This window comes from Nannospalax galili, unplaced genomic scaffold, assembly GCF_000622305.1.
Source record: "Nannospalax galili isolate Female #2095 unplaced genomic scaffold, S.galili_v1.0 scaffold151, whole genome shotgun sequence".
NCBI lineage: Eukaryota > Metazoa > Chordata > Mammalia > Rodentia > Spalacidae > Nannospalax > Nannospalax galili.
Window position 1 is genome coordinate 2,330,931 of NW_008332087.1, and position 17,117 is coordinate 2,348,047.

The 17,117-nt window shown below is 40.0% G+C and overlaps 1 pseudogene; it reads left to right on the top strand.

The window, feature by feature from the left end:
• LOC103729204 overlaps positions 1 to 14,982 on the top strand; it is a 100,020-nt pseudogene extending 85,038 nt beyond the window's left edge.
• The last annotated feature ends 2,135 nt before the right edge of the window (positions 14,983 to 17,117 follow it).

The window sequence follows — 17,117 nt, forward strand, 5'->3', positions numbered from 1 at the left end:
GACTGGATCCCCAGCATGAATCTTAGGGAACGAATCATAATCGTACCATAGTTCAGTGCCAAGTGTGTTGCACTCCTCTTATACACAGCCTTCAAATATTCTTGTCCCTTCTTCCAGCCACCACTGCAGTGACTAATTCCACCTGGGCTTTGGCCAGGTTCAGGCACACACTTTGCCTTAACCAGTACCAAATATATATTCCTTCCCATCATACAGCTTGCTTAATGGTTCAGTGTTGAATGTCTGTAGGAATCTCTGAACTCAGGAATGTGGAATCACCATCTGATGAGCAAATAAGGGCTTTGGGTTACCCTTGATCAATGAACTAAAGGAGCCCATGGCAAGATGCTTCATCCTCCAATTCTCAGAGCAGGGCAGTTTAGAGATGTTTCTTAAGACTTTTCAGCAGATCATGATAGTAGGGTTCGTCTTCTTAAACTGCGTGTCACAACCCTACACAAGGGTTAACTTAATGTGGGAATCACAAAATATTGACAGGAGTAAAAGGGTTTTGAATAAACAATGATCAAAAATTAATTAAAAATCAAACATTCAGTGAGGACAGGGTATGCTTGGGAGTGCTGGCCTGGGTTACATCTTCGCTACAGCCTTGGTCCTGAACACACCATGCACTTTGTACTGTGCATCCTGTCACACCACAAAGCACCAACATTGTCTGGAACACCTCCGCTCAGATCTGAGACTACTATAGGTTATGAATGATGGTGGGTTTTTTGGGGGGGTGGTCTTTTTGAGACAGGATCTCCCCACAGCCCCAGCTGTCCTGGAACAGACTATGTAGACCAGGCTGGCCTTGACCTCACAGAGATCTGCCTGCCTCTGCCTCCCAAGTGCTGGGATTAAAGGCGTGCACCACCACGCCTGGCTAATTTTGGTGTTTTTACTGTAGATACAAAGCTTTCTGCTCTTACAGAAACACAATTATCAGCCATATTTTTACCCAAATAGAGAGGGAAAGGTGGTAATATTGCTACTATATATTTAAATAATCTCTGTATACTTTACAAATTATATCTGTGGTTTTATGTGATCTGCTGAAGAGGCCAGTTATGATTACTGACATTCCTATATTACATATAATGAAAACATGTTTGAGAGAGAGAAAATGATTCACTCACAGTCACACCTCCAGAAACCTGGACATGCATGACAACTGCTTTAGACTCAGACTTGCTTATTCCCGCTCATTTTCTACTCACGCCTCAAGGTGTCAGAAAGCTAAGATACCCGAGTCTGATCCCCCAGCTCCAAACCCAGCTCCCAACTCCCACCCTGTGGACTTAGACCTGCAGTGTAATCCTTTCTTGCTGTGATTTCCTCATCTCTAAAGTGGGCCTGAGGATTGCAGTGGGCACTGTTCTAGCATTTAGCAAGTAGAGCATCTGGGTTACTTTTATCATTATTTTCTTCTCTTCTTGTGCTTGATTCTGTTTTGCTCTTGTGAAGGAAATGTTTTTTTCTTCATTAAATTTTTTATGAGGAAAACAAACATATTCTAGGGAAAATTGTCAAGAAGTAGAAAATAACAACAAAACATCTTTTATATGTACATATATATATACACACCTTTAATGCTGTCTAACAAACATTATATGAACAGGTGAACACATTTCAGTAGCCTGTAGACAGGTAATTAATCATAGCAGAAAAAATATTTTCAAGCAGATTCTATCAGGCATGAGCATGAAGGATGAGGGTGGAAATGCCAGACATCACTTGACTCCTACAAAAGTTTTTCTTTCCCAGACTGCAGGCCAAGAGAACTGTGACAGTTTTATTCATCTAGCACTCCGACAGTGTCAGGTATCACTCTAGTTTACAGTTATTTTAAATGTTAAGAAAAAAATTTCAGGACTCCATAAAATGTCTTTCCCTTTAACTCCAGTGTATTTTAAGAATGATTCTGAACGATCTTCTAGTCGACTCAGTTCCCCTACCCCATGTCCATTAGGCTGTTTGTGCTGCTATAAAGAATATCCAACATTAGGTTCTTTGTAGGAACAAATTTATAGTCAAGATTCTGGAGACTGGAAATTCTAGGATCAGCTTTCTGCATCTTTCTCTACACTTTGTCCCCACGTGGTGGGAGACAGATGACAAGAGAGAGCAAATCCACAGCATGAAGCTATTTCTGTAGTAGCATTGATACAGTCATCATGATTGAGCTTTCATGACCTAACATCTCCTATTAAGCCCTACATCTTAACTGCTGCATTGGTAGTGTGTGTGTGTGTGTGTGTGTGTGTGTGTGTGTGTAGGAATTGAGTCCAAGGGTTCATGAACACTAAGTACATGCTCTACCATTATGCCACACAACCAGCCCCATAAATACAAGCATTATTATTATTACTCTTAATGAGAGTTTATTTTCTATTTTTATTGAATTTTTGTGTATTTCATACTAAACATCTTAATTATACTTAGAATCCCTCGCCTATCTGCCTCTTTTCATATAGACCCCCACCAGATTTCATGCATTCTGTCATATACAAGAACTATCAAGTCAAGTTTATGTCCTCAGCTGTCCCTCAGTGTGAGTTCATCCACTGGAGCCTGGTCAACCTCTCTAGCATCACTCCCTTAAAGATCAACTCTACTTCACCCTACAGTTATCAGTTTCTAATAGTTCCTCAGCTACAATCGGAGCTTCTTACCCATTCCTCATTTCTATGCTGGGTTTTTGTCTGGTTTGAGTTTGGGTGGGTCTTGTGTGTGCTTCCACCATTGTTGTAAGTTCATAGGAGCAAGTTTTCAGCGGCCTGGAAAACTGTTTCCTTGGTCATCCCCCACCTCTGGCTCTTGTAGGATTTCCACCCCCTCTTCCACGATGGTCCCTGAACCCTGGGTAGCAAAGGTTTAATATAGGAGTCCTATCCAGTGATAGGCACTCTTTTAGTCTCTTATTCTCTATGTTTGGCCAATTGTGACTTTCTGTGTTAATCACCATCTGCTGAATGAGGAAACTTTGCTGGTGAGAATTGAAAGAAGTATTAATATTCTCTCTGCTCCCTGTTCCACTATGTTTCTTGAGCCTTAGGCATAGAGGTTGCATGGTAGGTATGTCACTTAGGACTGGGCATCTCATAGACACTTATTCTGTGTGTTTGGCCAGTTTTGGAACTGTGTAACAGTCTCCATCTGTTGCAAAAAGAAGCTTCTTTGATAGTAAGAGGTATACTTGTCTATAAATATAAGGGTACATATTTAACAAGCAGTATGAAATTACATTTGACTAAGGATTTGACAGACATAGATTTTGCTCTAGAATCTATGACCTATCCAGCCGTGTGTATTTAGCTATGTTTGTAGTACCACATATGAGTTTCCTTCCATTGAGCAGGCTTTAAGTCCAATTAGATAGTTGTTGATTACCCCAAGGTAAAAATGTCACTACTGTACCAGTAGAAACACATTGCTATGTTGGTCATTGTTGTGGTTATTAGGCTTTATGGCTGGGCTGGACCATTAATTTCTTTTTCTCCCTTAGCAACTTGCATAGTATTCTCTAATATAGGAAAGCTAGTCTTCAGGGAGGAGGCTACCAGGCCAGTTCCAGCTCCATTGCTCCAAGTGCTGTATCTGAAGTATATCCTGTCTTCAGCAATAAGAGTTTACCTTCAAGATCTGGGAAGCAATCAAGGACTGTGACAATAGCCTATGTTATTTTTGGAGTGTTTTTGGACTACCCTTACCAATAACTTGAAAGGAGCAAGAACTGCTTCCAAAGATGGCTGCCCTTAGGTTGAGCCTACATCCCTCAGGAGCCTCAAATCCAGCTGTGGGTTTGGCAGTACAGTGATTACCGAGGTAAGCAAGTCAGCAACAGTCTCATTTAGTCATACTTTCTGACTGGGAGAACAGCTGCTGGGTGCCATCTTTAGATATAAGCAGTTGTTTAAAACCGAGATACCCTGGGGTCAGGGAGTAACAGCACATCAAGGAACCTCAATTCGGCCCTCCATGTCCCCTGGGGGAGAGAAGGCACAGAGAAGCAGTTTTGGTGAGCAGGAGTGTCAAGCTGACAATACAAAGGGTGCAAGCAACAGAAAGCTAACTCAGCCTGTGAAGAGCATAGGGAAAAAGAGCTCTGTCCTCAGAAACTGGGACAGATCATATGAACTGAGTATTACCTTGGATTTGATAGTGTTGAGCGTGAGGTCAATGGGGGGGATCAAACTCCAGGGCCACCTCTATGTCATTCACTGTGGCAGTCTTAAACCTGAAATTCCAGGAATGTACAAGATGCCCACAGCTGTATCCCTCCAGCAGGGTGATTTATACTTAGGTCTTGAAAGTAGGAAGATCCTTCAAGATGAAGCTCAGTCCTGTGGTTGCTTTTCATGCTTCCAGTCTACCTGGGAGACACTTTCCAGCTAAAACATTAGCCAAGGTGAGGGTAAGGTGGTATGATCTGGGAAGTCATGAGAGGGTGAGAGAATCTGCCCAGCCCATGGACTACAGAGCTAAGTGTGGTCAGCAGAGGCCCCTCTGCAGGAGAAAAGGAAAAACAAGTGCAGCAAAGACAGCTCTGGCCAATACCAGACATAGGTCTAGTTCAGATTCAGCAACAGTATAAAGCAAAGGAAAGACAACCGTCCCAAACTCCCCACCCCCATGAGTATCAAAGTCTTCAGTTTGCAGGGACCCAGCAATAAGCTCCTCCAACGCCTCGTCTTTTTATCCTTTTTTTCTTTTTCTACCTTTTCTTAGGATGCTTGCCCTGCCCTTTTACTATACATTTGACAGGATTTGTACTCTATTTTATTATTGAAAACAATATGTTTTTATTATTTTCCTTTACACATTTATCTGATTTTATTTGCACATTTTCTATTATTGGGCAATATTTACTCTTTTCTTTAGTTTTTTTTTTTATTCCCAGTGTTTTCTCCACTTTTTCCTTGTCAACATTTAGTAGTATTTTGACTTTATTTTATAAAATAATTTTATGCTCTTAATTTCATTTCCCTTCTGATATTTATATGTATCTAATTTTGCTTCTGAACTTTTGCATTATTGGGAAACCTACTACCTTTTCTTTTAAATAGTTTCCTGACCCATTTCCCTATATAACATTACCTCTGCTCTCCTTTTTCATTCTTCTTTGGTTTCTTTTACGTGCTTTCCTACCTCCCCTTTTCCATGTCTTTTTCTTTATCTCACTGACTTACTGTTTCCACAGTCACACTAAATGTTCCTAACTTCACAGTACATTCCTCACTGCTTTGCCATCTTTAGTTTTATGGCCATTTGTGGCATCTTAGTAAACTGGAACTAATTTGAAGAGTATTACTATGTATTCTTGGATTGACAGTGTGGCTGATGGTATATTTTGTGTTCTCCTCACTGAGTGGTACTTGGAAATATTCCTTTAAGAATAGGTTGCTGTAAAATGTAAAGATAATATTCATCTATGAAAATCTCAAAAACAAAAAGGTTAAAACTTAAAAAAAAAACAGGTTAAATGCTACTCCTTGGAAATCAATCATTCTAACAGACTGAGCTAATGGAAAACATTCTTGTTAGAACAATAAATTCTCTAGTTTTAACCATAAAAAAGAATAGGTTGCTGAATAAAAAGATTACCATTCTGAAATCAAATGAACCTGGAAGAAATATAGAAAACAAAAGGCACATAAATTGCAACCCAGGTGTCCTAGTTTGTTTCTCAATTGTGACTAAACGCTCTGACCACTACCAACTTGGGGAAGAAAGGGTTTATTTTATCTTTCATCTCCCAGGTCACAGTTCATCAGGAAGCCCAAGGTAGGAACTCAGGGTAGGAACTTGGAGGCAGGAGCTGGAGCTCAGGCCATGGAAGTATGCTACTTACTGTCTTGCTCCCTCAACCCAGGTGTGTCAAGTTGACACTAAAGCTATCCAGCACACCAGAAATGTAGAAAACATGAAAAAAATAAAACAATATTATTCGTCTGAAAAATCATAATTTCTCAAATACTAAACTCAAAGGTATTGAAGTAGTTAACACATCAGATGAAGATTTCCAAAGTTTCCTGGTAAAAATGGTGAGTGACCCAAGAGGATACAATTCAATCCAGAGAAAATGAAGCAAATAGACATGTTGGAAGTTATACACTCAGTGAGTTAAGGAAAATCAAAGTGGAAAAGATGAAAGTAGACACAGGCAGCGATAGGAATATGGGGTGGATGAGAAGCCTGTGGAAACGCTGCTTTCAGCATCACAGGAGCAGACAAATGAGTATCCCCATTCAGAAGAATGCTGAGACACAATCATGGGACTGAATGTCAGAGCCCACAGGGCATTAGAAAGAGTTCAGATAAACACAGGCATAGAGAACCTAGTCAACAGAATTGTAGCAGAAAATTTCCTGAAACTAGAGAAAGACTTTCAAGTACAAGAGGCACTAAGAACCCCAAGAATTTCTGCACAACTTATAGTCTAGACATGAAAAGTATAAAATAAAAAATATTAAAAGCTGTAAGAAAAAACACCAACTAACCCGCAATAAGGGACATCAAAATGCCATCAGATTTCTGGTCATCAACCCTCAAATCATCAACCCTACATCAGCACACCAGAAATGTAGAAAACGTGGGATGCATGATTTTCTTTCCATGTTAGGAAAGCGTGCATTACTATATTTCATGCCTTGAAAGTAAATACCTGCCAACTAAGATTGCTATACCCAGCAAATCTCTATTTTAACAATGAAGGAGAAATAAGCACTTCTTATGACAATCACAACCTAAGGAACCTCTTGGCTGCTACACCAGCGCTGCATAGAGTACTTAAAGGGGTATTCTACAGAGTGGAGGAAGGAAGACGTCCTCAAAAAAAGAGACAGGAAAGAATAACTCCAAGAAAGGAATGCTTGAATGAAAGGAGCTAAGAGCAAATCCATCATGTGCAAAGCAGCAAACCAACAAACATCTGATACTAAATAGCATAGAAAGTAGGAGCTGGAGAAAGGACTTGTGGTTAATGTCACATAACTGACCTTGTACAGGACCCAGGTTTACCTCCCAGCACCCGTAAAGGGTTGTCAAAACTGCCTTTAACCCTGTCTTTAAGGGGATTCAATTCTGGCCTCCTCTGATCACCTGTACTCACATGCATACACACACACACACACACACACACACACACACACACACACACACATGCACACACACACACACAATTAAAATAATAGAAATAAATCTTTAAAGAAGAAAGTAAATGACAAATCCAACCAATCAAAAAACAACCAAAGAATTACCAAAATTAGTAAACATCTCTAAATAATAACCTTAGTGTAAAATGGCCTCAACTTGTCCATAAAGATACACAGACTTTCTGAATAAATTACAAAACTAGATTTTAGACTTTCATGAGATCAAGCCAGTCAACATCTCAGCATTAAAGGGGGAGGGGCTCAGGCACCCTCACACCTAGCTGAGGAGCTATGAGGAACTATCAACAGTCGGTGGCTTCTGGGAAGGGAAAACCCATTTCCTTTAAGGCTGTTGTCCCTGGTAGGCGAACCATGTCTCAGCGGTGGCCCCACACCCATGAGTATATGGGTAGCAGTAACTGAACTTGGTGGGTTATATAAAACAGCTTGAGGGCTGGGGAGTATGTGGTGGATCTTGGAGGAATTAGGTACAGGAGTGGGATGCATATGATCAAAACACATTGTTCACTCGTATAAAGTTCTCAAATAATTAATAAAATATTTTGTAACAAGGAACTGGGATTGTAGAGGTAGCTCTGCAACTAACAGCATTGGCTGCTTTTGCAGAGGACCCAGATTCAGTTCCCAGCACTCACATGGTGGCTAATAACTTTCAGTAACTCCAATTCCAGAGGTTCCAACACCCTCTTCTGACCACTGGGATTGTACACATAGGTGCATTTATACACATGCAGGCAACACACAAAGCATAAAATAAAAAAAAACAAAGTCCAGAGGAACAAACAAAAAAACTATATCCATAACAAAATAAAAGACAACTACATCCAAATATCTGTTGTTTCCAAGAAACAATTCTTATTGCTAAAGTCAAGGACAGAATAAAATTAAGAATGAAAGGATGGAAAACAATCCTTCGAGTGAACAAAAGCTGAAGACAAGCTGAGGTAGTGTGGGGGCTCAAATGAGAACATCCCCCATAGGCTCCAAGAATTCGGACAATTTATCTACAGTTGGTAGTGCTGTCTGAAGACTTTAGGAGTTGTGGCCATGCCATCACTGGGGTTGGGCTTTGAAAGTTCTTAAGTCCTGCTGGATTTCCAGTCTCTCTGCTTCCTGTGACTGCTTGGAGATGTGAGTGCTTGGCTTTCTACTCTGGCCTCCTCGGCCACCATGTTTCTCTGCCATGATGGATTCTTACCCCTCTGGCACCATAAACTCAAATAAACTCTTCCTTCTATAAGGAAGTAACAGAAAAGTAACTAAGACAGGTCATTTTCACAATATCTAGTAAAGTAGTATTAAAACCAAAATTATAAAAGATAAATAGGTCACTATATATTAAGGAAACATGAAGAAATTACAGTTTCAAATATATGTGTCAAATGATAGCAATCTTAATTTTGCACAAAAAAACGAATGAACATAAATGGTTAAACAGGTCCTGACACGATAATGGTGGATGATTTTTAGCACCCAATGCTCATTTCTTGATAGGCCATCCAAACTGAAAATAAACAATAACCTCAAAGTTAACCTACACCATAGATCAAATGAACGTAACAGATAATATAGATATAGAATATTCTATCTAAAAGGCACTGAATATGCGTTCTTCTCAGAAGCACATGTAATATTCTCTATAATAGACCATTCGTATGCCACACATCAAGTCTTGTCAAATATAAAAGAATCAAAATAATCTTTCATAATACTATAGTTCAATAAAACTAGAAATCAGTCACTCCTTTAATCCCAGTACTTGAGAGGCAGAGGCAGGCAGATCTCTTTGAGTTCAAGGCCAGCCTCTTAATCTACATAGTGAGTTCCAGACCAGCTGGGGCTAGGGAGACCCTGTCTAAAAAAAGACCGAAAAAAACATCAAAACTACAAATCAGTAACAAGAGAAACTATAGAAACTATACTAATACATAGAGACTAAACAATAAATTCTTGAATAACCAGTGGGCCATTGAAGAGATCAAGGAATTGTTAAGAGTTTCCAAAATCAGGAAAATGAGAGCACAACTTACCAGAACTTTTGGAATCCAGCTAAGGCCCTATAAAAGTGTATAGCTATGAATGCTTAAATTAAAAAATCAGGGACGTGGTGAATACACTGTTAATTCCAGCACCGTGGACACAGAGGCAAGCCAACCCGGTTTACATAGTGAGTTCCAGGCCAGCCAGAACTATAAGGAGACTCTGTCTCAAAAGGAAAACAAAACAGACCCCAGAAAGGTCTGAAATAAATAACCCAATAGTACATCTCAATCTCTGAGTGGATTGCAGAGAAAGAACAACACAAATTCAAAAGAAGTATGTAGTTGGGCTGAGGAGATGGATCACTGGGTAAAAGATGCATGATGTGTAATCTTGAGGATCAGAGTTCTGATCCCTAACACCCACATCAATTCTGAGCAAGCATGGCTGCCCATCTGTAACCCCAAGCCCTAGGAGGCAAAGACAGAAGATCCCCAGGACAAGCTGAAGAGCTAGACTAGCCAAGTTATCTAGCTTTAGGTTCAAGTGAGGGATCCTGCTTCAACATATAACAGGGAGCACAAGTAATGAAGACGTCTGAAGTTCTAGCCTCCACATGCATGCAGACACACATGTACAAGCATCCACACACATATAGACGCACATCATACATATACCACAAACATTAAAAATAATAAAACCAGCAAGTGGTAAAGAAATAATAAAGATCAGAGCACAAAAGAATGAAGTGGAGAGTGAAACAGCAATGCGTAAAACCAGAGGTGATTCTTTGAAAAAATAAACAAGATTGGCAAAGCTCTAACTAATCAAAGAAAGAGAAGACAGATCCACGTTAAGAAAATAGAGTTATGAGGATGGGGATCTACTACAAATTCGAAGAATCATTAACATATATTTTGAAAACCTCTTTTCCAAAATAGTGACAAATCTAGAATAAATGGATTTATTTCCAGGCACATATTTCCTTCCAAAATTAAATTAAGAAGACATAAAAAATAAACATATTTGTATAAATCAATCAGATTGAAGCAGGAGTGAAAATATAAAATATGGTTCAGAGCCAGATAGATTAAGTGGTGAATACTTTGGAAACTTTAAAGAAGAACTAATGCAAATTTTCCTCAAAGTGTCCACAAAATTGAAAGGGGAGGAATACTACCAATCTCATTCTAAAATTCTGGACACAGAATTAGTTATATCTTGGTATTAGTTTTACAAGAAAATAACTATAGGCCAATTTCTCTAATGAACACATGCTCAATCAGTACATAAATAGACTTAATCACATAAATGGACTTCAAAACAGAAATGACAGGGCCATGTCAATTAATGCAGAAAAGGTCTTTGATACAATTCAATGTCCTTTTGTGACAAAAACCCTGAATAAACCAGGGATAGAAGGGGCATAACTCAGCGTAATAAAGGCTGCATATGACAAGTCTATAGCATACATTAAACTAAATCTGGGAAAACTGAGAGAATTCCTTTAGAATCTCGAGTGTGACAAAAAATGCCCATTGTCTCCACTCTTGTGCTCAAAGCCTTAGCCAGAGTAGCAAAACCAGAAACAGAGTGCAGTTAGGAAAGGAAGAAGTGAAATTATCCCTATATGCAGATGACATAATCCTATACATAGAACTTCTTAAACCTTCCACTTCAAACTCTGAGACCTGTTGAACACTTCCAGTAAAGTATCAGGATATAAAATCAGTACAAAAATCAGCAGCTTTCTGTATAGAAATAATGAACCTGCTAAAAAAAAATAGCCTTGGGAAGGGGGCTAAACCTGTTCACAGTAGCTTCAAAGACTATCTAGGTGTAAACCAAGGCAAGGGGATGAAGGATCTCTACAGTGAAAACTTCTGAGACACTGAAGAAAGAAGTTAAGAAGACACCGGAAGACCCAGCACTTGGGAGGTAGAGGCAGGTGAATCTCTTTGAATTCAAAGGCCAGCCTGGTCTATATAGTGAGTTCCAGGCCAGCTGGGGCTACAGGGAGACCCTGTCTCAAAAAGTATTGTGAGAATATTACTGAAAGTGATTAAAAGATTCGATGACCCCTGTGTAAAAGTCTCAAGGGCATTCTTCACAGAACTAGAAGAAAGAATTCTGAAATTCATATGGAAACACAAAAGACCCCTGGATAGCTGGATCAATCCTTAGCAGGAAAGACAATGATGGAAGTATTATAACGCTTGATTTCAAGTGATACACAGAGATAGTTAAAAAAAAAAGAACAGTATACACACAAAAAGAGAAATGTAGAGTAATGAATAGAGGATCCATATGTAAGCCCACACGGTTATAAATATGTAACTTTAGAGAATGATGTTGAAAAAATAAATTGAAGAAGACAGCCTCTTTAACAATAGCTCACTGATAAAAGTGGATTTCTAAACACTGAAAAATAAAATTAGATCCATACTTCTCACTCTACACAAAAAGTAATTCAAAATTAATCTAAGGTCTTTGTATGTATTGTGTGTGGCATGTGTGGTGCATGTATGTGACTACAGGTGCTCATCTCCATGATTATGTGCATACAGAGGCTAGAACAGGAATTTGGGTGTCTTCCATCACTCTCCACATTTTTGCTTTGAGACAGGGTCTCTCACAATAGAAGCGCTCCATTTCATCTAGGCTGGCTGGCCAGAGAGCTCTGGAGATCTGCCTGTCTCTGCTCCCCAGTGGTGGGGTTAAAATCATGTATAGTCATGTCCAGCAATTTATGTGGGTGCTGTAGAGTGAACTGAGGTCCTCATGCTTACGGAGTAAATGCTCTTACCCAATTTGTCATCTACTCAGCTCAGACCAAAGATCTTAATGTAAGAACTAAAACACTTAAGGATGAAATCAGTAGAGGAAAACATAGGTAGAATATTTCAAAGTAGAGTTGTGGGTAAGGATTTTGTGACAAGGACCCCAATAATACGGAAAATAATCCTTGAAAATTCATAAATAGAAGTATATGAAATTAAGTTTTCAGCACAGTGAAGGAAATGATTACCAGAATGAGAAATTGCCTACAGAATGGAAAAGAAATCTTTTTCAACTACACATGATAGAGGGTTAATATCTAGAATATATAAACAACTGCAAAATTAAACACCAAAAATACCAAATTATCTAAACAATAAATGAGCTAATGAATTGAACAGACAGTTCTCAAAAGAGGAAATACAATGGATTTTTTTACAATGTATATTTTTATTGAATTTTTGTGCACTTCATATAAAACATCTTAATCATCTTATATCCCCTCCCCCATACACAATCCTATAGCTCCCCCACCAGATTCCATGCATTCTGTCATATATGTTAAGATTTATCGAGTCAAGTTTGTGTCCCCAGATGTTCTTTAGTGCAAGTTCATCCACTGGAGTCTAGTCAGCCTACCTAGAACGTCTCTTTTAAGGTATGCTTACCTCAACATTGTGACGATGTTCTTATACATTTGTATTTTAAACCTGTATTGTTTTGGTTTTCACAGAAAGCAGCCAATACAAATGGCCAATGAATACCTGATAAAACATTCAAAGTCCTTAACTATGAGGGAACTGCACATTGAGGTTTCAACTTACCACAATCAGAATGACTACCATCAAGAAAACAAGTGACAGTGAGAGGTTGTGGAGAAAGGAAAACTTATTGTTGGTGGGAGTGTATACTTATGTAGCCAATATGAAAATCAATAAGAAGCTTTCTCATAAATTAAAACTAGAATTTACATGCACCCAGCTATTTCATCCCATTCCTGAAGGACTTTAAGGCCACATACCACAGAGATACATACATATCCATGTTCATTGCTGTACAGATTAAAATATCCAGGATGCTCATCAGCAGATGATTGGATAAAGAAAATTTGGTACATATACAGCATGAAATTTTATGCAGCTGTAAAGAAATTTAAATCATAACCTTTCTATGGGAAAAAATGGATAGAACTGAAAAATCATTATGCTTAGTCAAAGAAATCAGATTAAGCCAAATCTTGAACACTTTCCTTACATGTTGTATCTAAATTCAAGATTATACATATGGGGGGTGGAGGGGCTGGTGAGATGGCTTAGTGGTGAAGAGTACTTGTTCTTTCAGAGGAACCAGGTTTAGTTCCCAGCACCCACAAGATAGCTAGCAACTGTCCATAGCTCCAGTTGTAGGAGATTCGATGCCCTCTTCTGGCCTCCACGGACACTGCACACATATGGTGTGCTTAGATACACTCAGACAAAACACTCCTAAGCCCCCTCCCTCCCCAGCCTTCCCAGCGAGCTGGCAAGCCAGTGCCTCTGCTTTGGTTTTGCTTATTCTGTCCCCCGTACCCCTTCCTTTACTTTTCTTTTTCCCTCCTCCCTCCTTCCACCATTTCCCCTTGGAGAGGCTTCCCTGGGCAGAGGCAGAGCCGGCCTCACCCTGTGCCTCTCCCCAGCTCCCGCCACCCTATGGCGACAGGGAGCCCCCCTCCTCACCAGGGCACCAGCACCGGCAGGAGCTGCAGGGTAGCAGCCTGGGCCCAGGCTCAACCTGGAACTAGCTGGCTGACTGATCCCTCGTGTTTCAGTCGCCATGCTCGCCGGTGCGGTGCCCTGCTTTCCCTCAGGAGGACAAGGAAGAGGAGGGAAGGTAGCTACATCGAACTGGGTGTCAGGCAAATCCAAAGTATATCACGAAGTTTCCAGGACATTTGGAAAAAACAGATTGTCTTTCCTACCGGAAAAGGCAATCTCTTAGGAAGCCCACATGTGGAAGGAAGGTCAATGTGCCGAGACATACATACAAATCAGAATGTTTCTCCGTCCCAGAAAGATGAAGTAAATCAATGGTTGGCCAAACTCGAGTACCAGTTCAGCCTTTACCCAGAAATATTTGCTCTGGCCAGCCGTCTTTTGGACAGGTTTTTAGCTACTGTAAAGACTCACCCAAAATATTTGAATTGTATTGCAACCAGCTGTTTTAATAGAGCCAGGACTGTTGAAGAAGTTGAGAAAATTGCAGTCCTAAAGATATTGGCAAGAGGCAGTTTCTATGGATGTTCCTCATCTGAAATTTTGAGAATGGAGAGAATTATTCTGGATAAGTTGAATTCAGATCTTCACACGGCCACACCACTGGATTTTCTTCACATTTTCCATGCCACTGCTGTGTAACCTAGGCCTCCCTTACTTTCCAGTTTCTCCAAACTGAGCCCGGCCAGCATCTGGCTGTCCTAACCAAACAGCTGCTGTACTGCATGGCCTGCAGTGACTTCTGCATTTGGTAAAGGATCCATGCTTGCCCTGACCATGGTTAGTCTGGAAATAGAGAAACTCCTTCCTGGTTGGCTTCCTCTTTTACAATTGAGCTGCTTCAGAAAGCACAGGTGGATAGCTCCCAGTTGACCCACTGTTGGGAGCTGGTGGCGTACCACCTCTCTGCTCTGCAGTCTTCCCTGCCTCTGGATAAAGTTTCTATCTTCTGTCCCCTCAAACCCACCCTGCGACAAAGGAGCATTCAAATTACATCCCTCATCTGTCTCAGACCCAGATTTCTCCAAGGCCAACAGTGAGCCAGAAGCACCAATCAGAGGAACAACAGCCTTCTACCGTCATCTCCCAGATGCCAGTGGGTGCAAGCATACCTCTGCTTAATGCAAAGTGGGAGAAATGGGAGTGGATGACTTTTGTGATGGAATCAAATGACTATAATGAAGAAATAGAAAATATCTTCAGAAAATATGGGTTTTGTATGTGGCACTGGTCTGTCAAGGCAGGAGGAGCACGCTTCCCCGTGTATACCTTTGTAGCCTGTTTCTGTCATGTAGTTTCAAGTGTTACCTTCCAGTGCACCCTAGGGTTCACTGAGAATGAGAACATAGAAAACCAGGGAAGACTGTAGAGAAGGGCATGCACTTTAGCAGACTGAAGTGAGCCAGGACAAAAGAAAACACAATAAACCACTTATTTGTGTAGCTAATTATAACTCACAATTATTTAATGTAATGGCATACGTTTATAAACTCCAAAGATCCAAAATATATTTAAATTTTTTTTTAAATTCCTGTGTTATGTTAGCTCCACTCTTTTCTCTGTTAAATTATAGCTTGCTCCATGTCAAAAAAAAAAAAAATCAGTGTTTAGGAGAAAATTTCCAAAATAGCAAAACCTTGTTCCCAATATCCTAATTTAGTTTCTATTGCTTTTTTTTCTGCTTCTCCATTGGATAAATAAAGTTTGTACATGTTGATCTATATATCCTAATTTTCAGTCAGTAGGTAACCCTGAAATTAAACTTTTTAGCAATTCAATAAGCAAATTATTTTTGTGTGGCAGCCATGTTTAAATCCCTCAAGTTCCTATTAGTCTGTAAATGATACTTTACAATGTCATCCCATGGGAATCGGAGCTGATAGAAAAAGTTTCCTTAGTCTCAGGTTTTATTTTTAAAACAAAATGACGCTTTTCTCTCTTGTTTATCCTAAAGCTTAAAAATGGCATGTAATTATTAAGCCACTTATATCTGTTGAAAGCATTTCTGACATTTGTACAAAAGAATTTGTGATAAAGTTAATATATCCAGGTGCTCACCAAAGAAACATAAATGGTAACATCTAATTAGATTTTTGTTGCTAATCTGTTTTCATTTATGATCAGTAGGGGCAACTGTCTAGACATTGGGACAGCTCTATGATTTTTAAGTCTGCACTTGAAATTGAATTCAGTACCCTAGTTTTATGTTAAACTATTAGGATTTCTTTGATAACAAGCTAATGCCCCTCCTCCCAACCTGCCTGTATTTATCTCAGTGTCTCTACACTCTGGGCTCCCTTTGCAGTCTGAAGAAGGCATTGCAGTCAGAATCATGTATAGGTAAGAAAAGCTTCTGGTAGCAATAAAATGTCCTAAAAACAAAAACAAAAACAACTGCAGCCAGTGTGGTGCGTGGCTATGGACAAGGCCATCAAGAATTTCATTATTTGGACGGAGTATAGTTGAGGCCGCTACCATCAAGGACGTTTCTGAATCACGTGTCTTCGAGGCGCGCTTCCCAGGCTCTATGTCAAGCCACGTTACTGCGTGAGCTGTGCCATTCACAGCAAGGTAGTCCAGAATTGATCCTCAGAAGCCTGGAAAGATCGAACGCCCCCACCACGATTTAGATCTGCTGGCGCTGCCCCATGGCCTCCACTGAAGCCCATGTAGAGACCTGACTTCATAAGGAGAGAAGAAAAAACATCTTCCAGGAAAATTAAAAAAAAATGGAAATTTTATTTACAAAAACACTCCTAAGCATAAAAATCAAAACAAAAATAGAATAATTTTAAAAACACTTAAAAATTATGCGTGTGTGTCTACGCATGTCTGTATTTACATTCGGATATGTGTAGTTCATACAACTGAAAAGGGGCATGAGAGGAGAGGACGAGATCTCGAGTGGGAAATGGGGAAGCTAATGGGGTACATGTGATTAGAAAGCAGAAGGGGAAACTGCTGGAGGGAGGAAAAGAAACAAGTAGGGGAGGAGATGGGACATGGATCACGAGGCAGAGCAGTGCTGTGGAAAATGCCTGACGAAATGACATAAGGAAAGATGGCTTAGTTTTCTATTTTGGTGTATAGTTTAAGAAAGGATGCAGTTCACGGTGGTGGAGAAGGTAAGGCAGCAGGAGTGCGAGGGAGCTGGTCAGAAACGAGAGAGAATGTCTGTGCTGAACTTGCTCTTCTCTTTATTCAGTCTGGGTCCCCAGTGCATGGGACCATGCCACCTGCATTCGGGTTAGGTCCTTCTTCATCATTTAAACCTTTCTGGAAACACTCTCACAGACACACTCAGAGGTGTGTTTCTATAATGATTTTTAAGTCCTGTCAAGTTGACAATGAAGATTAACCAGCTTCACCTTCGAAACCATCTTTGAGAAGCAGCAAGGAGCTGCCGAGGTACCCCCGAGTACCTTGAAGC